Source organism: Numida meleagris, chromosome 2, assembly GCF_002078875.1.
Source record: "Numida meleagris isolate 19003 breed g44 Domestic line chromosome 2, NumMel1.0, whole genome shotgun sequence".
Classification (NCBI taxonomy): domain Eukaryota; kingdom Metazoa; phylum Chordata; class Aves; order Galliformes; family Numididae; genus Numida; species Numida meleagris.
The window spans coordinates 90,058,428-90,080,240 of record NC_034410.1 but is presented as its reverse complement, the minus strand read 5'-3'; the positions used below and the strand labels follow the sequence as shown (position 1 = coordinate 90,080,240).

At 36.1% G+C, this 21,813-nt stretch overlaps 1 protein-coding gene and 1 long non-coding RNA gene across 7 annotated transcripts in view; one reads left to right on the top strand and one right to left on the bottom strand.

The window, feature by feature from the left end:
• ZNF407 (zinc finger protein 407) overlaps window positions 1-21,813 on the top strand; it is a 344,657-nt gene that overhangs the window by 249,783 nt on the left and 73,061 nt on the right. The window lies entirely within an intron of this gene.
• On the bottom strand, window positions 398-6,231 carry LOC110393219. The gene is made up of 3 exons (XR_002434893.1): window positions 2,838-6,231; window positions 2,518-2,600; window positions 398-1,795 (listed from the first exon to the last, which is right to left on the bottom strand). It is a non-coding gene; the product is annotated as an uncharacterized LOC110393219 (long non-coding RNA).

Here is a 21,813-nt window from a genome sequence, read left to right as displayed (position 1 = left end):
CAATCTAGAGAACACTTCTGTCTTTAGTTTTAAAACATACTTCATTTGAGCAGGAGACCTTTAATGCACGCAAGCCAACAAAGGTATATGTGCATCTGCACATAAAATTACGGATTGCACTTGCCAGATTCTCCTTCAAAAACCAACCTAAGAGTTTAACCTGTTATGTTTATACAAATCATCAAATCTGGTTTTGAAATGTCATTGTGTTGTTTGGTAAGAGCTTTATGCCTGTCTCTTGATATTCTGTAACCCCTTTCCTCAAGTTGCTTATTGAATTTGAAATTTTATTTTTTAAAAAATCCAGAAATCCAATGATTGCTGATTATCCACAATATTCATTTCTTTTTTTTCAAAAAGTGACAGTTAAGACACTGAGAGGTTTCATAGTTGTTCCAGAACTAAAATGGAATAATTAGCAAGCTAAGGAGTCCTGCAGACAATGTTTTAGTTATGCTGATTTGGTTGTAATGGAAACTATTCATATTATTCTTGTTATACATGCACAAATCTGAAGATTTTTCCCCATGAATGTGATTCTAATATAATAAGTGGATTTTCATATCATATTGAAGACCATGAGTTTGATGTTTTTTCTGAAGTGAGATTATTTGGTGACAAATTTTTTTTTCTGAGCCACTCACCTTGGACTTGTCCTTATAATAAGACTAGTACAGAGTAAGCTGAAGAAATGTTTGGATATGCATTACATTTACAAATTTCTTGGATTTTTTCTTTTTCTCCCAATTGATGCTACATTTCAACAGTGAGTTTAACTGAACCTGAATGCATTGACAAGTAGAACAAGAGAATGACCAGTAGCTATGGTAGAAGATAAAGGGATTGGTTCTCCAGCTTTTTTTCTCAATGCTTTGTCTGCTTTCAAACAGCACTGCTTGTGATAATTTTAGTTTGAAGTAAATGTTCACCATTTAGGAGCTCTTGTCTTCTAAGCATTATGATACTATTATGATGCATTATTTATATCCAAAGAGAATAATATCTATGGATTGACATCTCCATTATTCCACTAGCTGCAGAGACCGTGGCATCTCACTGTGTGCATAGTAGTCTTGTGTGGATACTAAACTGGCCGCAAGGCAAAAAGCTTTTCAGAGAGAAGAGGAGCAGTTTGCTAATTATTGTTTTGATCACATTGAAAGTTGCACAATGATATTGTTTTTTTTCTGTATCATTATTTCTGTGCTGCAGAAGTAGTTCATATTAAAAGTGAGGATGATCTTTGAGAATGAGTGCTGGTCTGGGAAGCCAGAATAACCCGTTTTTTTCTGCATTATTCATACAATGGACTTGCTCTCTGAGTTTCCTCTTGTGCAAATTGGATGTGGTGCTGATATAGTTCAAGGCAAAAAACCTTTGCTTAAAAATGATTTCACTGTAGTCAGTTATGTGATTATGGAACTGCTTAAGACATTGAACAGAAAATTCAGATGCGTTCTACTAATTTAGAATTAGCAGTCATGAAGTATTTCTTGTGAATTAAAAAAAAATCTAGGAAGGCAGATCAATTTATTGTATTCTTTGGTACGTCCATTCTTTCCTTGAAAGCAATCCTGTGCTTGTGAAGCACTCAAATTATCCAGCATGCTGTGAGCGTGTCTGCCACCCTGGGAGCACGCAGGGGTGGAGGACTGCTTACTCCTATGAATCCTGGCAGAAGGAAAAGCGTGAGCCACATCCCCTTGCTGTGCAGCCCTGTTCTGGGGCCTGCTTGGAAGCAGAACTCCGTGCCTGTGCCGCCGTGAAAATTATAGGTGTCTCTGGGGTTGGGCATCTGCAGAACAAAGATCATGATGATCATGTTTTGGCAGTTCGCTGCCTACGTGGTGATTGAAGGCTTAGTGCTCATGAAAAGTTACATAATTCATGACCAAAATGATAGATAGGCACTTGATTATAGTGTATGAGTTGCTTCACAGGGAGAAAATATCAGACATGAGCTACTCCTAATCTAGCTGAGAAAAGCCTGAGAAAAATAGGTACTGACTGCATAGTCAGACAAATTGAAATGAGAAACAAGGTGCAAACACTTAAATATGAGTTCGATTGAGCTCTGACAGCAACTAGCAGAAGAAATTTTCCCAGTTCCACTCCTTTGAACCTTGAGAAAACTGGATGTCTTCTTGGAAGATAGGTTTTAGGAAGGCCTAAGGTTGCTGGGCACACTGCGATACTCATTTAAGATAATTTAACAGGCTTTGATATACCAGAAGTCAGGCTATTATCTAATGGTCCTTTCTGCTCTAAAATCTTAAAACACAGCCTGTTGGTTAGAGTTCCACCGGTGCATCTAGCGTGCGTAAGTGCTGGAATAGCTGAGGACACGTGTACATCCCCAAGCGTGGTCTTCCTCCTGGAGATGATGTTCCTATCATCAACACTGAATTCCTTCTCTCTGAGCCTGAAGTACCTGTGGTCAACTTATACATACACCTGCCTCTCTGATATGTAGTTTTAAGTTCTTAATAAAATACATAGGAACACATATATTTTTACCTTTAAGAGGTGTTAGAAGAATTCCTAGGAAATTCTGCTCTTCTGTTTGGCAGTTTTCTTGCTGTGTTATTGGCTCCTGAAATCTGACATAAATGAAGACGACAGGTCAATTAAGCATCTGTTCAGCAAGCCTGGCCTACATCCTGCTCTTTTTCAGTTTAGGAGAACAGTTTTAGCCCTTAGTGAAAAAAAGAAAAAAAGAAAATTTTACAGCAAAATTCTTTTTATTCCTAAGTTTGAAAAGTATTTTTCCAAACTTCTTTGAAGTGCAGTTTTCAAAAGGCTGTGCCCTCCACACTTCTCTCTTTCCATTTCTTTACCTTTTGAGAAAGCAAGCCATACTAGCAAGCTACAACCTGATTACATCATCAACAAGGGACCAAATTGTGATGCTATCAGTTGTAACAGTTGCAATATTCATGAATGGAATTCTGAAAGTTCAAATAGTTAATCCCAAATAAAATTGTGATCTTTATCCCACTTGACAGCTACATTTATCAAATTATTAAGAGGAAAAATTGATTGCTAAAAGTTATGGTGTGATCTATTATGTGATTTTATCAAGGTATAACTGTATTACCAAGTGGAAACCGCAGTCTTATTCAGAATGTGAACTGGACACACCTAAACTGATAATATAGCAATTATACCAGTATTCTAGAGCTTTTCTGTTCTTAATTTATTTTTTTCTTTATCCTTTTACAACCTCTGACTGTTTAGTAGAAAATATAAAGTTGGAAACAAATTAGGAAAAACGAAATAATAAAAGTCTCTGTTTACTCTCACATCCTCTGAACTCATCATGCCACAGAAATATAAATTCAGTGAATACTATTTATCGGTTAAATAATGGAAGTACAAATCAGTTAAGTACTTGTGCAGACATATATTTCAAACATTAAGTAAAGTCTCCAAAGAACGGATAAACAATTTTATTTGAAAGCGCCTTAAACTTTTTCTTGATATAGTTATGCTCTTAGTCTTTATCACAATTTAAATAAAACATACTTTAAATGCTGTAATTTAAATCAATATTAAAAATCTGCCTTTGCTAGATATAAGCAAATCAGGTAGAAGCTGTAGGAATACTGCTTGGGTTGCTAGTCAGATAAAACATTATCTTTGATAGCTGATATACTTAAAAAAAAAAAGAAAGAAAAAGAAAAGCAGCAGCAGCTCTGCTTCAAACAGGTTTGCTCTTGTCATAGCTATTAGTGCCAGTCTTTCAATAGCATGTCATGTTGATTGGCAGACACTCCCTTTCCTCTTTTGTGAAGAATAATAATTTTAGTGTGTGCTTGAAATAAAAACCTAGTATAAATGATTTGCTGTTTGTAAAGGAGAAAGCTAGGTTCCTTGTAACCTATGTAGATTAAGTATTATTGTGTTTCAGGGAAAATTAATCCACATATAAAAAAAAACTAAAACGGGAGTCGTTTCATTATTTTTATATCTGTCTTCTATTAGAAGGCCTTGCATGCCTGGCAGAGCTTCCCTAGCTGCTGTCTCTATCTGGGTGGTCATGACCAGAGAGTTGGTACTTTCCAGGTAGCCACTGCCATGAAGGAAGATGTGATTTTTTTTCTTGCGTAATATGTAGCTTTTGCTACTGCTGTTGAAGGCCTTAGTCACTCATTTCGTGGTTCCTTAGCTGCCCTTCCTGAAGAGTCAGCATTTAGTGCTGCTGAGTGACATGAAAGAGAGTGCTGATGTATTTTGATGCAAATATTACATCATCTAATGTGCCAAAAAAAAAAACAACCAAAAAAACACTATTAACATTAGTTATTTTGCATTAAGTGAATGCTATTCTCAAATGAGAATGAAGGCATGAATCTCCCTAAGGAAAAAATGTTTGGAATATAATTTTAAGGAAATGGAAAATATTGCCTAGACCAAAGTTTGGAACTTCTCTTACTGCCTATGATCAGTGGAAGAATAATGTTTGTCACATCATGCACCATTTTTCATCAGAAAATTTGATGCTGTGCTGTAGGTTCATTACGCAAGTGTTTTTTGTAATCCATAGCACTAATGACACTCATAGTTGTAATATGGCATTCTGTTAATGCCTTTCTGCCTACATCCCACTGCTCAGGGGGTTTCCTGTACCTCATTCTTCTCTAAAGGACTATCCCAATTTGTCACAGGTAGCTAATTTTCTTGCAGAGTGACCTGTTTGAGTCTCCTTGCCTGCGTCTAAATAAATAATCTGGGGGCAAGAATTCTGTGATAGCACATATCTGCTTTCTATCCTTCCTCCTTGTGCTATCCTGGTTCCTGGAGAAGGAACCAGTCAGCTGACCTGGGAGCCAGCTGTACCATACTGCCCAAAAGAGAAGTTCTCATCAGTTTCAGAATCATAAAATCATAGAATGTAAGGGATCATTGAACCCAACTTCTGCCTCCATACAGAAACACCCCAAAATCAGACCATATGCCTCTGTTGTGTCCTAATGCCGACCTTCTTTCTGCCCTCAAACAATCATCAGTCAGATAGAGGTCTGCTTCACAAATTCTTTGTAATCCATTGCATTGTGTTGGTAGCCACATACTGCTTCCCCACTTGTGTTCACAAAGACTTTGCCGAGATGTCAGATTCACCGATGAAAAGGAGGTAATCTTACTCCAAGGTATTACTTCATTACACTAATAGATATTATATCCTTCATGAAGAACATGAGACATATTATTGGCTATTTTCTGCTAAAAATAGGATATCCTAACATAAAACTTTTAAAGCGAGGCTTAAATATTAAAGTACAGAAGTCCCTTAAGATCAGGCAGCACATCTAGAAAGGCAAAGTACTGAATTCTGCCAGAAAAAATATATGCATATTGGTATGTGGTAAATCTAAATATTAAAAGGAAACATTTGTATTCAAATATTAATATATAAAAATTCTGAGATAAACACAAAAAACAATATATTAAGCTCATCAAGAATACTTTCGAAATAAAAAATAATGATGAACTTTACAGAAGGATTAAATAGTAAAGATGCATATTGTATAAGAATTATTCGGGATGTTTTTAAATGTGGAGATTGTCCACCAATAAAATCATAAAATTTAATTTCTTTTCCTATGAGGAGAAGCTCTTTTAAGAGTAGATCTCTTGGTGTATCGTCCAGGGAAGTTACGCTGGAGTCCTGAGAAATACAAAGCTTTTAAAAATTTTGTTTATTAAGGTAAGCACAAGGTGTAAGATGCAACTTGAAGAAGAAAGTGAAAATGTTTGTCATTATATATTATTATAATGCATTTATAATATTATAAAATTATGATACGTATTATTATAATGTGAATTTATATGCACATATGTGTATAATATAATACATGTCTATATGTAATAAATGTCTATATATAATATCACAAGCGTCATCCCTATTATGAACTAATTATTGAGGAACATGGTTTAGTGGGAAATATTGGTGACAGGTGGACGGTTGGACTGGATGATCTTAGAGGTCCTTCCCAACCTTGGTGATTCTGTGATCCTGTGATTCCTTGGAGACTTGAAGTAAAGTGTACTTGCAAGACCTGAGAGCACACTATATGTCAGTATAACTATATACCAAAGTTTATTTTGCCTACATAATACCACCACCTGTTGGCTTTTGTCAATGTGGCTATATGTTATTTAGTGGACAGTAAATTTTCTATTTCATATGAGATGCTACCAACATCTCAAAAACATGCAGTGAAAGAATGTGCTTCTAATAAATCATGTAAATGATTACTACATGCAAGTCTCTTTTGATTTACTTGCAAGTCATTGTCTCAATTTTCTTTTTTTTTTTTAATTATGGAAAAGAATTATTTGTTTATCAGACAAAATTTTGCTACTAAACAAAATGGAAAAAATAATACCAAATAATTTTGGAATCAGAGAAGTGATTAAAAATATGTGGATAATGTTAGATACAGAAGGACTGAATCGAGCATTACTTGTGTACTTTACTAGATCAAGTCATTAGTGAGGAGAAGAGCCCTCAACAGTAATTGCTCCAATGAATCACAAATCATTGGCATTCCATGCTGATTTTTAAAATTTCTTTTGGGCTTTCTTTTTGTTTGCTTTCATTGATCCAACATATGCTGCACCGACATTCCATTAATTTCTTGACATGGCATCTTGGATCTTGACCTTTTGCAAGCAGGGATGCCTTGTCTGTCTGGTACACGTGTTCTTTTGTACTTCTTCTAATTTCTATTTTACTTCCAATAGTTCTTCATAATTTTTCCCATCTTTTCATTTACCAGATCTTTGGTACCTTTCAAATGCTAAATGCTCTCCCATATATCCTTAGTAACCATGCTGGATTTTTCTGTCCTTTTTAATATTTAGGTTTTATTGGATGAATGTAGATTGCACCTTCTCTAACTGTGCCTTAAATAATTGCCACTTAAGGGAATTAAGAAGTACAAGGGAAGGAAAATGCTGACCCATAGACTAAGCAGAAGGAAAAAACGTTCCCACTGGGTCCAATTTCCTAAGAAGGACCATCAGGATAGTGACTAGGACCTGAAATTATGGGCTGAATGACCTCTAAAAAATTATCAATTCAAAGAGGAGCTTGTCTATAACTGTTTGCACTAAAGGAAATGAAGATAGGTAGAAGTCTCGCAGAAGAAAGATTGCTTTGCTTTCTTGGTGAACATATAAGAGCATAATATGAAACTATCGTATAAATACATCACGTGCCGACTCTCTGTAATTCTTGTATCATGTCAAAAAAAACATGGAGGCAGATATCATCTCTCTTAACTCCCAGCGGGTCAACTAGTTGAGAAACCCTGGTTCTAAATGTGAAGATAAATGTACCTCTTCTGAATTTAAGATATTTTATGCAGGTCTTGCATTTATTGGAAAGAGTGCATGCTCATCAATATCTAATGTCAAAGAAATTATCTGTACAAAAACTGCTACAGATCTAATACAGACATTTTCCTTCTCTGAGCCATTGCAGTCTGACTTTTGTATAGTATTCAGTGATAGTATGAAGGGACCTTAAAGTGAATGCAATTTTCGTATAAATTGCATAGGAAAGACCCTGGGAGCAAAGCTGCTGGACAGGTTTCTGCAGACTGCTTAGGAGGATTTTTTAGATAGTTGAAGGATTGGTTACTGCTCAAATGGCATGTCAGAAACCTGGACTTTTTTTTCAGAAACTGGAATTTCTTTAGTGATCAGTGTATGCTGAAAATAGTTGGTTGCTATATAGTTTTTAGGAATATAATGGCGTTGCACAGGTCGTCAACGTACTTAAAACAAAATTTTAAGAAAACTAATATATCACACTCTAAGCTATGTCTCTTCCTCTTTTATTACTTGCCAAAATTGTACTTTTTAGTCTAAAGGGTAATAGCAGATAAAAGTTTTCAGAACATAGTTTGTCAAAGATTTAGAAGAATTGGTCCATTTTAAAGTGATAGCATCCAGAGGAAACTTTTAAGATAAAATTATCTATTGATAGAAAAAAAAAAGGAAAGAAAAAGAAAGATAATACCTTGGTTACCTAGTTGTCCCAAGAGACATTGAAAGTTTTTAGGGGAACATTTTTAATTTAACAAAGATTTTAGATTCAGAACATGTATTTGAAATTTAGATAACTTCAGAAAACCTCTAAGAGGGGAGTGGAGGGGAGGCACCAATTGCAGAAAGATTTGGTCAGGTTGGGGATACGGGCTAAGTACTTAGTTTCACAAAGAGTAAATCATTACAAGTTGGTCTGAGCAATGTAATGTTTCTGAGGATCTTGGGATAGCAGAGAGAACTAATGATACTTTCATGTGTGCTGAGTGCAATGACTGGGACAAATCATTCAGGAAGTACTTCAGCATTGCTATCATCTTCTCACTAGAAATGGAGAGGGGAGGGGAGTTTTAGGTTAGGCATTAGGAGGAAATTTTTCACTGAGAGGGTAGTGAGGCGCTGGCACAGCTGCTCAGAGAAGCTGTGGTGTTCCATCCCTGGAGGCGCTCAAGGCCAGGTTGGATGGGGCTGTGGGCAGCCTGAGCTGGTGGAGGGCAGCCCTGCCCATGTCTGGAGGGTGGGGCTGGGTGAGCTTTGAGGACCCTTCCAATCCAAGCCATTCTGTGATTGTATGATCTGCTTGGAATTTTTACAAAAAATTCTTATCAGTCTATATGCTTTTCCTTTGCTTAAAGTAAATGCTCAGGTGTTTTTACTTAATAAGAATTTTGAAAATAAATGCCTTTATTTCATAAAAGTATTAATAGGTAAACTTAGATGATGAATGTCAACGGTTTACGGGCATTTGGCCCTGTTCTGTGACGAAGGGGACGGGGGACCCACGGGCCCACGCCCCGGGAAAAGGGGAAAAGGGTAAGGAGATGGCCCTGAGAGCAAAGAACAGCGGCAACAATCTGAGGAGAAACAAACTAATTTATTAAATAAAATATCGGAATGCAAAACAATACACTATAATACAATATAATTACAATTTAAGCTGATAAATCCAATACAGAGAGAGATAATGTCCCAAAATCAAGGTAGGCCTTACTCTATTACCGACGATAAGACGGCTGGAGAGCGAGGTGCTGCCAAGACAAGAGACGGGCGGAAAAAGGGGACGAGGTCTCGTGATCTGCAAGTTTTTATACTGCGAGCTTTTATCTTTTCCCTCCGGCTGGAAGATGGTAACAGAGGAGAAAAGTGCCGTGGGGAATGTAGTAGTCCTTCTCTTCTGAGAACCAGGTACATTCACTACGTGATGTTATGATGTGTAGTACCAATAACCGAAAATCATAAAACCATGACAATGAAAGTATTTTTTTCCAATATTTTTTAGAGAAAATCAGTGTAGAATTTGCAGTCTGCTCCTGATGCTGATTGGCAGAAAACGAGGTGTCCTTCTTGGAAAATGTAAAAATAGGGTTGTTATAGAAAGAAATTGTACTTTAGTTTAAAATTTAATGTGCGTTGATAAAACTCTCAGTGCATTTGAATGTAGCTCTTATTAACATAACATAGCATTGCATTGCATTTCTCACAGCAGTTCCATTTTTCCAAATGTGGTTGTGTCCCTTCCACAGGCTTCGCAAAATATGCATGTCTAAATGTTGGTATACATTAACATCTGTTGTTTTGTTTTACTACTTTACATTAGTTTTTCACATGCTGTCTCTTTTTTCCAGGAGATGGTAAGCATTACACGTGCACCTGTATTGTTAGAAAAATGCATGGAAGTAAATTTAAAGATGACAGATAGAAGAATTTCTAATAGACTTTGGCTATATGGACTGAATGAAGCCAAACTATAGTCCTCATTTGTCATTAATTTCTGAATATAAATAGACAAGTATTAGCACTTATTCGCATTGGTCACATATTTACTACCAGGTTCCATTTTTTAAGCATGTTTAGAACACGTATTGTAAGCTTTTTTTAAATAAGTCTGGTTTGTTTTGGAAAGCCCATGCTATCTGACTCTTTTATATTTCTATTAAAATTTTCAAAAGAATTGCATATAAATAAACATAATTTCCAAAGTTCTGGTAAGGAAGTACAGTGTTAGATTTAAGAAACTGCAGTGCTGAGAACAGGAAGAAATAAGAGTCAGGCCAAGTTACCAGTCTGCATGTTGCTGTGCTGAAATGTTACCCTCTGCTATAGTATGGATTGTACGGGGCAAGATGTTATCCAACAATTAAAGGCCTTAGTCTTCTAAGATGCTTACAACTAAAGGCGGTTATTGTTCCAGTTATATGAGGTAGGCGACAACTTAAATTGCATATTTTCACTTTCTGGTAAACTTTTATTTTTTACTCTCATCATTCAGAAGTGAGGTTTTAAGTGTGTTGAACTGTTATGAATGTCTGTCAGCAAAGTAAGGACTGTGAATTTCTAAGTGATGCTGAGTTTCTAGATGATACTGGGAGGTAGAATTTGGGTAGGCGTTTAATTTTGTAAGCTAGAACCTGTAATAGACATGTCATGAAACGTAAAACTTAATTTATTTCATCTATTGCATTCAAACACACTTATTTTGTCATATAAGTAAAGTAGTTTCATACATTGCTGAAAGTATATGTGACAAATTTCTGTGTTTTCACGATTTGGCTTAATTTTTATCAAATAGAACAAAACTTCTTTGGCAATTTTTGTATTTAAAGGGTTGTTAATCTGCATTGATTTCTTAGTTTGGTATGGATTCTTAGCTGAAAAATACAGTACATCACTGCCTGTTCTATCACCTGACAGCGACTGATAAAGCATCCGTGCAGAAAGTGTCAGAAAAGGTTAATATTTATTGATTTTATGGTGCTACAACCAATGTAGTTTTGCCATCAAAGATGTATGGCCACCAGCAATGGAATCTGTAAAATTACAGGTTGGACGCTAGTTTTTATTATAACCTATGCTGGTATTCTGGCCTTAAAAAATGACAGATATTTAATTTAAGACAAAAGGCTTTGTATGTGCAGCTGCTGCCTACCTGGAACGGGAGTTTTGCATTCTAAAATGAAACCCAAGTGCAGCGCTTGAGAGCTTAAGGGGTAAAAAAACACACATCCTTGCATTGCAAATGACAATCACATTTAGCCTTTTCATCCACTTAACTACGTGCTATTGATTTGTAGAAGGTGCCCAAGCAAGTGATAGCTGAAATTATGAGCAATAAAGGGCTTGCTTCTTCAAACAAAAAAGTATATAATTAGACGGAGAGGAGGAGGGAGCAGTGCCTGTGTTTGGTTTTAGAGGCATTTAAGCAAGATGGACTGAGTGCAACAGCACTGTTTAAGTGTACACAACGAGAAATCTGGTTGCCTTGAAGCATAAATCCATGGTCTGGTTGCAGCTTGTGTGTAAAAATTAGGCGTACACTCCAGCCTTTACATTTATCTCCATCAAGATTTGCCTGACAGAAAGACAATCAGTTGGTTTGCTTACATCAACTAGGGAGAGGAAAATCTTGTGAAGCTTTGGTTCTTCTAAATGCATCCCCAGTTTGCATTTTTATTCTATTTTTCATTTAGCTGACTCCCGATATCAACTTCTACATAACTGATCGTTCTATTGTTATTTCCAGAAGGTTTTCAAAAGGGTGGAAAAATACTTGCTGGAGTGCTGAAAATTAGTCTACTAAAACACATACAGATGTACAAAGACTTTGCACGGGGAGGTTTGTGAGGAACAGGAGCCGGATCCGGCCCCAGGTGTTAAGAATTCCTGTTTTAAGAATACACACTGCAGAAGACTATTTTTTTTATGTTTAGTTTTGCATGCAGATTTTTCTCCCCTGCTCGCTTTAGGGACAGCAGCAACGATGGCTTTGGTTTTGAACAGAACCTAATGATAATTCAGCAGCTAGGAACTCTTATTTTAACCTGACCGGTAGAATAAATCGTGTGGCATACAGTAAACATGCTTTAGATCGCCTCTTGTCTGTACCGCATTTTTCTGTGGAGCTTTATACCACCAGTTTGTCTGGCTTCCTTTTCCCCAGACAGCTTACCCATTTTATTGTGCTCATTTAGAGGAAAGAAAAACTGTTTGTCTCCTTGAAAGGCAAGAGAACAGTGAGTGGAAAACTACTTTTATAGCTAAAATACCATTATAATATATGGCAACTAAAATTCTGAAATTGAAAGAGAAGATAGAAGAGAAAATCTTAAATCATTGTTTTAAAACCACTGACAATTTGAAATATTCCCATGAAAATTTCTATTTTTTTGCCTTCCTTCGTTGAGCTTAGTAAAATGTGATTTTTAAAATGATTGTTAAAATAACTTGTTTAATTTCAATAACTCAAATAAGATCCATTCCTCATATAACTCCACCTTTTTTATTTTAATGACTGCATCATTAATCTAACATTTTCCATTTTTATTGTGCTTCATTTTTTCCCCCTTCTGATCGCTTTAAATTATGACTCCGAAATGGCACGCATTCAGCGGCAGCGTGCTCTGGCTGCCTTTTCACATCTCTCTTACCCCTTTCGTCCTCATGTTTTTAACCTTCTGCACAGCCAGGTGCCAACAGCATTGCGGCTGTGTGGTGTCCATCAGTGACTTCCAGGCTACAGCTCCGGGTGGCAGCTCAGTGACAGAAGGTTTTTCAAACGCTTAATTTCATTGTTTTAAAAATTAAATGTCACTGCTGCAAACTGTGTGTTACAGTTTATAACACCTTCACCCCCAAAATTGGTGCTTAGCTCAGGTAATGGTTGATATGTTAGGTTGTTAGCTGATTTGAACAAATGATTTTGTGGAATTATTACTTAATTCATAATGTAATTAAACTTTAGTACCAGCAATACACAACCGAAGCCGTATATTTATCTTAGATTGCATAACCATGAGAGGATTGCATTGCTTAAATCATTATCATTCTCTGAGTAAATAAAATTAATTTATTACAGACTTCACCACACACAAATTTGATATAAAACTAAGGGATAAGGGAGAAAATAGATAATTGGAGCCTGGAGCTCATGGAATGATCGCTTGTGCTAATGGCCAGTGCAGCACTCTGTCCCTCCTCACAGCATCTATGCATAGTGGCAAGGAAAATTAAGAGTGCAAGCAATTCTCAGAATTCAAATTCTGTTCGTATCCCTAGGCTTTTTGACTGATCTTCGGATCCAGGATACTATGTGGTCTATCAGATTAGGATTCGTATATGGTAACACTGCCCTGACCACTTTGTGCATGCACCTTTTGTGTTTGCAGCAGCACTGCAGTGTGCCTGCAACTTCCAGGACAGAAAGTAGCATCTGCTGATATCTCTGTACCAAAAAAAAAAAAAAAAAAAAAAAAAAAAAAGCCACTGTGAGCCAGAACTTTTATTTCAAATGGGAGTGAGGATATAAAAGCAATATAACTTTGACCATACCTCTTTGACCATATAACCATACTCTATTTACAAAAACATTCAGGTAGCAGAGTGTTTCCTCAAGAACCAGAATGGAAAATGGAAAATAGAAAAAAGCTCTGTGTTTGAGCATGAAAATCGCACTGGTGATTATAAGTGGCAGGGATACAGTGTAGTGTATCACAATAACAGTAACACAATAGTGTTATTGCTGTTTGGGAGTAGGGTTTGGGGCAAGTCTGATTGCAGGTGCAGGTGTGTCAGCTCTTCTTGCCCTGGATGGAAATTGGTGCCGTTTGGGAACCCATTGCGCAGCACTCCTGGGGGCTGAATCCAGGCTGTTAAAACCAGAGTGTGGGAACTTCAAAGCTGCAGCACCGAGGGGCTTTCCTGGGCTAGCGGTCCCCAAAGAAGCAGGGAACTGCACTGCATTAGCGCAACAACACAGCCCCTGCATCAGAGCAGGTTTGCCTCTGGCCCATCTGCTGTGCAGCGGGGAAGTGAGGGGTCTGAGGGCCTCTGTGCTTCAAAGCAGAGCTTGTGCTGTTGGAAGCCACTGGCTAAAACACTCTCCAGAGTGTTACCTACTTATTAGAGGGGCAGGGGGAAACGCCTTCTGTGGAATACTCAGAGTGCAAGACGTTTTTGGGAAGTCACTGTAAATATTTCCAGCCCCACTCAGTCCTGCTCACCACAGTATATGCGATGGACAGAGCCTCTCCTATGGGACATGAGGGTACCTTGTTGTTGGATAAATAGTGTACCTGCCCAGGTGTTTAATTCTTAACAATTCTGTAGTATTATTTCTGTAGTTAACCAGTTACATTTCTATTTACCCATAGTTTTCCTCAAATATTCTCGCTAGAGTACTTTATGAAATCATTTATTCAGACTTAGTTCATCCTTTCTACTAAAGTTATAAATTTGATAGCATTGCTATATTGACTGGAATGTTACAGAGCAGTTGGCTTTTATTGTTTTTGTAATACAAAGTATGTGATTTTATTGTTCATTTTTGTATCTCAGATTTCATCCTTTACTAGAATTTTGAGCTGTGTCATCTTCAGAGTAAGATTTATCCACTGTGCTAAATGCATTTTTTAAAATGCTGATTAATTAGTCTGTAATTCATCCTCCATCTTAACAGTTCGATTTTAGGGTTTTTTGATACAATCATGATTGAAGGAAAGTAAGTAAATGTTATCTCTGTCACAGTATTTGTTTTTCAAGAGACACTTGAAAGAGTTGCAACATCCATCCCACCACTTCCTTGTGCTTAAGGATGGAAAAAGTAGTCTAGAGTGTTTGCCCCCATCTTTCCTTCATTGCTCCAGTTCTGGGTACTGCAGGCAGAGGTGGGAAGGTCCCACTCCTGTGTGCATGTATGTAGTCCAAATCACAATTCTGTAATCATAATTCCACTCTGTAGTAATCTTGTGCAATTTATGTGATTGAAGCTGAGATATTAACACTTATGGTCCCTGATCAAATGAACTAATCTTTAAGCACAGTTTACATCCTATCCTCCTCTAGGATTTTCTTCTTGATTTTGTTGAGTAGGCATTTAGGCAATTATTTTTGGTAAATAAACTGTATATTACTTATGGAGTATGTTTAGATTTGTCTTAAGTGCAGCTTTAAAAATATTTGTTGGTTTTGAAGTAAATAAAATAGCCTATAATTGTTTAAAGCTGTAATTTGAATAACTAATATACATGCTCAAACACAACTGTCTTCACATGTGTTTTATCTGGGGAAACTTAATTGCTTAAAATCCAAAAGTTCCTTAAAGATATTTAGGCCAAAAGAAAGATCTGTCATCTTATGTAATATTGATTATCAAATTTTGTGGACAACTCATGCGTTGTCTTTCCCAGCAGCTTCTTTTGCATGTTTGATCCCTACAACCAATTTGCTGAGTTTACTTTGTTTAGCAATTTGTTTGTTTATTCTTCTGAACAATTGCAATCAGTGTTTTAAGGCTTCAAGTTGTCATTTATGTTCCTGCAATAGAAGCCAGGTTACTGGTGTAACCTTCAAGTGTTCTTGAAGTCACAGTGACCTTGGTGAGGAATTGCCTGAATTATTGTCCTATAACTTACAACAATGATACCTTCTAAGGAATTCATAAACCCACCCAGCCAGTCTTAGCCCCCTGCCGTGGGCAGGGCTGCCCCCCACCAGCTCAGGCTGCCCAGGGCCCCATCCAACCTGGCCTTGAGCACCTCCGTGAATGGGGCACCTACAGCAACCCATTCCAGCACCTTACTGTCATAATTTGTGTTAATTGCAACCTGTTTGCTTCAAAGTACATAAGATTTTTTGGTATATTCCTTTTAAAGTATCATTTGGGACAGAGAAAAGTTTGATACGGATGCTAAAGAGCACATTATGTTTTTCAAGAAATGCAGTTATTAACTAATACAGTTCATAAACTAATCTACAGTCTGCATGAGTTCTTGTCTGTGACAAACTTCATAGAAACCAGGAAGTAAGAGTTTTAAAGTAAATGGCTGGACACCAGATGGACTGAAGTAGTAGACTTTAACAGTGGAATGTATGAAAATGTCATGAGTATTTTTAATCTACAAACCTTCCCTACCAGGCCTTTTTAATATATATATGTGTGTGTGTATATATATATATTTAATTAGTGTATTTCAGGAGTAGAGAGTGATATTATAGGATTTAGAAATAGTCTAGAAAATCTCAAGCCTTACAAAGGGAGGGAGAGTAAAAGGAGAGAGGAAACAAGGTACAGAGCAAGTCAAGTCCAGTTCTTTAAACATGGTACTTGATTTACTTTTTAAATGCCCATCTTCCCATTGAAATTATATCAGATTCTCAGTTCAGACCTGCATTTGTGGATAGAGGTCTATTTCAGGCTTACATAGGAAATTATGAGGCAAAGCTTCTGCCTTTGGAAGGGCACAAGAAAGCCATACAGAAGTTCTACTAACAATCTTGATCACTGGCAGAACCAAATTTAGAATTTCATTTTCCCTATCTGTGCTATTTCATACCTAGATTTACTAGTAAAGGTAAATCTAAGGTAAGGTAAAAAATACTACCTTTTGGAGTAATGGTTATCACTAAATAACTGTGGCCTTCATTCAAATAAGACATATGTGATCACTGATTTTGAATCCCAGTACTAACTCTGAATTTAGAACAGCAGACTGCATAAATTGCAGAGCATGAGTGGAGTTTTCCTCATTGTTTGAAATTCCTCAGAAGTAGATATGGCAAATGGAAAATCAAAATATCTCCTAAAACTTGGCCATTTGTTGTGAGGGATTGGGTGGGAAGAAGGACACAGAGTATTCTATCAAATTATTACCAGCAAGAACCCTTAGCTGCACGTGGCCTCAGGTTGAATAGCTCTGAACATAGCTGTTCTAGGTAGGGAGACTTGGTCTTCATCTCATCCAGAAACATGGAGTAATTTGTTAGTCCTCTTTCCCCCTGTATATCTTCTCTGCCATACCCAGCATGAATTCAGTAGAGTTGACATTTGGCTTCTTCGCCCTTAATTTTAATAGTTGTCTTTGAAAGAAATTGCCAAATTATTAAATGTTTAATGTCTCAGCACTTAAAACATACCATTTTAAAACAGTCATGTATAATACTCTTTTATGTGCATATGTAGTAAAGTGCACCTATATTTTCCTTTGTGTTTGATCATTAAGAGATATATTATATTGTCAATATATACTATGAATGATTTTTAAACAAACCTTCTACTGACTTGGCTGTAAACTTGAGAAAAAACATTGGTTTCACCTTAAGGTTTTAATTTCCTTATGTTTAGTATATAATCGATACTTTAAGAGTGATTAAAATAACAACCAGACAATATTTACTGCTTTTATGCTGAACATTTCAGATTAGAACTTAGGAGGAGGATCCGAGCTGTAATTTAAACATTTATAACCATCATTCCAATCTCTCTGACAAAACTTACTTTATCTAGACCTTTATTCTACGTCTAGAAGTACAATCTTTTCAATTAAGCACTACTCCAGTGGTGTTTTCCTTAACATTAGGCATAGGTACTTGGATCTAACATAGTCCTTCACCCTTACAAGTCAGGAATAGTTCCTCTGATAGCCATTAATTAAGATCAGTTTAAAATTGCTTGAAAAGAATTAAAGAATTAGGTCCACTACATTGTCTTTGAAAATAAAGTTAAAAGCATGAATGTGATAATATGAGTGTCTGTTCACAGATGTATGAGGTAGATAAAGGGCATTTTGCCATTATGTGTCAGATTATTTTGACTTCAATTTTTCATTGAGGCATGTTGAGTTAAGGTGGTGCCTAATGTGAGTAATAGTGACAGAATCTGACCTTTTTATGTGATTTTTTTTTCTTTTCTATAATGATAGTGAACCTCTGAAATAAACCTTATACCAGTTAGAGGGTATTACATTTTTGGTACGCTCCTTGTCACAGTGAACCAACTGGAGATGAATTTAAATCTTTTGTCTCACAATCCATACTCCTTCATACTGTCTTACATTCCAAAACATAACAGACTTAAACATTCACAAGTGATAAGTAAAGCAGCTCTTCAGTGAACCAATAGAACTACAAAGGAAAAAAAAAAAAGTAACTCAAGTTTCAGGCTATGCTCATTCTTCCACTGTCTATACCTCTACAGCTGTGAATACTCCGAAGATTGTATGTAGAAGTGGCAAATTTTTGCCCTAAATTGTGAAATACCAAGTCCAGAGATAAAAAAGAAGTTAGAAATAACAGCTCTGAGGATAATTCTTTTCATTTTTCCCACCTCAGCTTTAGGAATGCTATTCTAGATTGGTCTTCCTTAGCTCCGTCTTTTTGTTTCGTAACTTCAGGTTATTTTGCTTCATGTCCTTGAAACAATTCCTTTGTCTGCGTTGTGAATCCTTGCCAAGTCTTTTCTGACTGCACAGGGTGCACGTAGCTATTGTACTGTCATTCACCCAAACGATATGTCCTCCATGGTGATGCGATGCTTTCATTAGTATGGTATGACAAAAATTGTTTTTAAATACTGATTGGCATTAATTTTTATATTTCAGTTCTGTATGCATAATGAATCCAAACTCGAACATGGATAACTTTTCAGGATATAATCATGGAAAGAAGTATAATATCCTGGTTTCTAAAATGAAATCACGACTGTTTTGTGTTTGGCTTGATCCAAGGATAATGTTTTATGAGGAGATTTACAAAGTAATCCAAGATTACTTGGTTAATAAGAACAATGCTGAAAAGTAGGCAATGTCATTTGAACCAAAAAGTTTCTCACTCTTGCAATAGCAGGCTGATACCAGAATCACCAGCACCAGCAATTTGTGCCTTTATTTGGTGATAAATTAAACAGGTCTTCCTGAGCTCATGCAAGCAGGAAGTAAGAAATGATCTCAGACTTTGTGAGTCACACTGTGCCTGATTAAAGTAAAGTTATAGGAGATACAGAAAAATGCTGTGTGTGATTATTTCGGATATATTATGTTACTGACACTGCAGCAAAGACGGACGTTGTACATTTGGCATACAAACACAACATCATTTGATCTGACCAGCAATCCTGAATTAGTCAGAAAATGCACCAGTGACAAACTTATAGCTGAATATACAGAGTTTACCAACATTTTCAACTTACTTTCCAGGCAGCTGATCTCAGATAGCGTTTTCCATAATCCAAGTCTTCTGAGACTGCTTCAATTGCATTTATCATTTCAATAAAGACTAAGTAGAGATTCATGTGCTGTCTTCCATATTTTTCTTACATTTGACATACTATAATGGTTACTTTTCTCTTTACTTTAAATCCTACTCTATTTCTGTATAGACGCATTTTTTGTATCACTGGGAAATGATAGAGAAACTTTCTAACTGGAGTTAAAAAAATGTCTTTTCATGACCAATTGCATTCATGCTCATCCAGAATGAAGGAGTATACTCTTCCAATACACGGGAACTGTGGTTGCAGCCATTAGCTATTCCAGGAGAGCTTTTCTCTGAATCAGGCAGGACTCCATAGGAACACAGTACTTCTGGAGAACTCTGTTAGCAAGCAATTAGAAACAAACAACTCAGTTGTGAACTGTGTTCAACAACATATTAGCTCTAAGTGGAAGAATGCAATTTGTTTTTTATTTTGAAGTCTTATTTATTACTGTGTGCACTGTTCTATAATTTCATCACTGGTGAATTTAAATGACCTGTTTGTGATTATTATTATCCAAGTTTCCAAATACTCCTTGAAAGATCAGTTTTGTTAATAATCAGTATTAAATTTGCTTATGCCCTTCACTAGGACATAAGTGTAGCATGGCCCATAAACTTCCTTTACAGCTTTGTGGTTATTTTTATGCCTTGTTGATTAATGAGTCATTGCATATCATGACTCCTTTTCCTGGTATTCATCATGGGTTAGGTTGTGTTGCAACATTTTCTTGCAGTATACATTATTGTATTGAACTCTGTCTGACTTTTTTAACTTTAAATATATTGATATTGTAGGTGGTTGTGTTATCTTTGAGTAAAGCAGGATGTATGTATGCTGGTAGTACCTGCTGAAACAGGCAGCCATTCAGCTTTACATTAAGTATTTTCCTGATTTTAGGAGAAAGTCAGTTCTGCAGTTATTGGTTACTGCAGTTCAGTTTATCTTCTCCATCTTGTTAATTCAGTGGCTTGTAATTTTAGAGTTGTTTTTTTTTTATGTTGAGTTGTATTGTTTGTATTGTTGTATTGTTAATCAGGTAATAAAATGTCCAAGTAGACTGTATTTTTTTTTATTTTAGAACTTGTTCAGGTGAGAAATTTAGTGTGTAATAAGCCACAGTAAGACTTTACAGTATATCAGCTGTTTTGCACAAGGACTTAAAGTGAAATAGTGGTCTATACAATTGCATCATCTGACTTATTCCATTAATATTCTCTTGTAATCAAGTCATTAGGGTTGTATGCTTTTCCCCACCACAACATCCCCAGTTAAATTAAATAAAAATGGAAGAAAAAAAAAATCTATTGAGGGCTTTATGCAGGGCTTTGTTTTCCCTTTTGAAGTATTTAAATTTTACTTGCTGTAGAACTATGTATTTAGGTGAATTTGGGCTGATTTTCTTTTTGTCATCATCTTAACTCCCTGAACAGAATAAGTAGAAGTGTTGTACATATTACATACATACGTACATACATACATATGTATATACATGTGGAGAATTTTTGGGCAGATGAAGATTTAGTAGCAGTTTTTTGATTCCTAAATTCCTGAGATGGTATTTGTATGCACTGATGAGATCCCTCACTCTGTCTGATATTGTGGTTGGCTGTGTACAGCACGTTCTTGTTTTGCTTCTCCCTGAAACTAGAAGGTCCAGAATATTTCTGCCAGACTAACACTTGTTTATGTAAAGCAATTCCAATTGGTTTGGAAAACAAAGAATTTATCACCAAAACCGTTGCCTGGGTACTTTTAACTGTGTGTGAGGGAATGAAGACTGACTGTTTTCATGTAGCCTCAAAATCAATTGTAATCAAGTTACTTACTTGAGAAAGATCAGTTCCAGGAATCCATGGCCATGGCTTTACTTCTTACCCGGACCTCATTACCGCTTGAGGAAACACTCTCCTCAATGTGCTTTGAGAGAAAGAAATCATAATATATTAGTATGGGGAGTCTTAACTATCTTCGTGTCTTTCCATAAGAATCATCTTTCTAGCTATATTAAGAAATACTTGTATATAACTTTATATTTTATTTTGTGCATTCTATGAATTGAAAAAAGCTTCATTTTATTTGAGCTTTTGTTTTTTCATGAGTATCATTACTTCAGCGTGACAATCATTTTCACTTTTCATTCTGGATCCATACAAGTTCTATACTAGTTTCACTCTATCTGCTGAGATACATTTTTTCTGTAGTTGTATTATAGAAACATTCTTTGATGTGTATGGAATTAAACTGATGTAAAGGTAATTTTTGTATAGTTATGTTCTTTCCTCTATCAACCAAGTCAGCTCAAAATTTTTAAGACCATTCTGACCAGATCACTGTCACAATGATTCTCCTATTAAAGCTATGAAATTGTCCTGGTAGCTCTACACCTTAATGGTTTTGTAAATTTTTTTTTCTTGTCACCTGTGTAGTTAAATTCTTAAAGAGTCTTATGAGCCAAGGCATACTTTTACAGCAGTAGTAAAAACCTAAGTTAGAGACTGCTTTGCACAGGCAGATGCTCAGCCTTTTTTTGGAATAATAATTGTATTTGATTCCTCTTCTTGAAAACAGTAATTTTTGGTTTACAGTAATAGACTAAGCCATAGAATTTTTCCTTGATATAAGAGTCTGTACCTTTATTTTTTGAATAGTAAAAGTGTATTTTCCAAACAATCACATCTATCCATTGTCTACTCATCTGAAAGTATATACATGGTTGTATACATGTAAGGCAA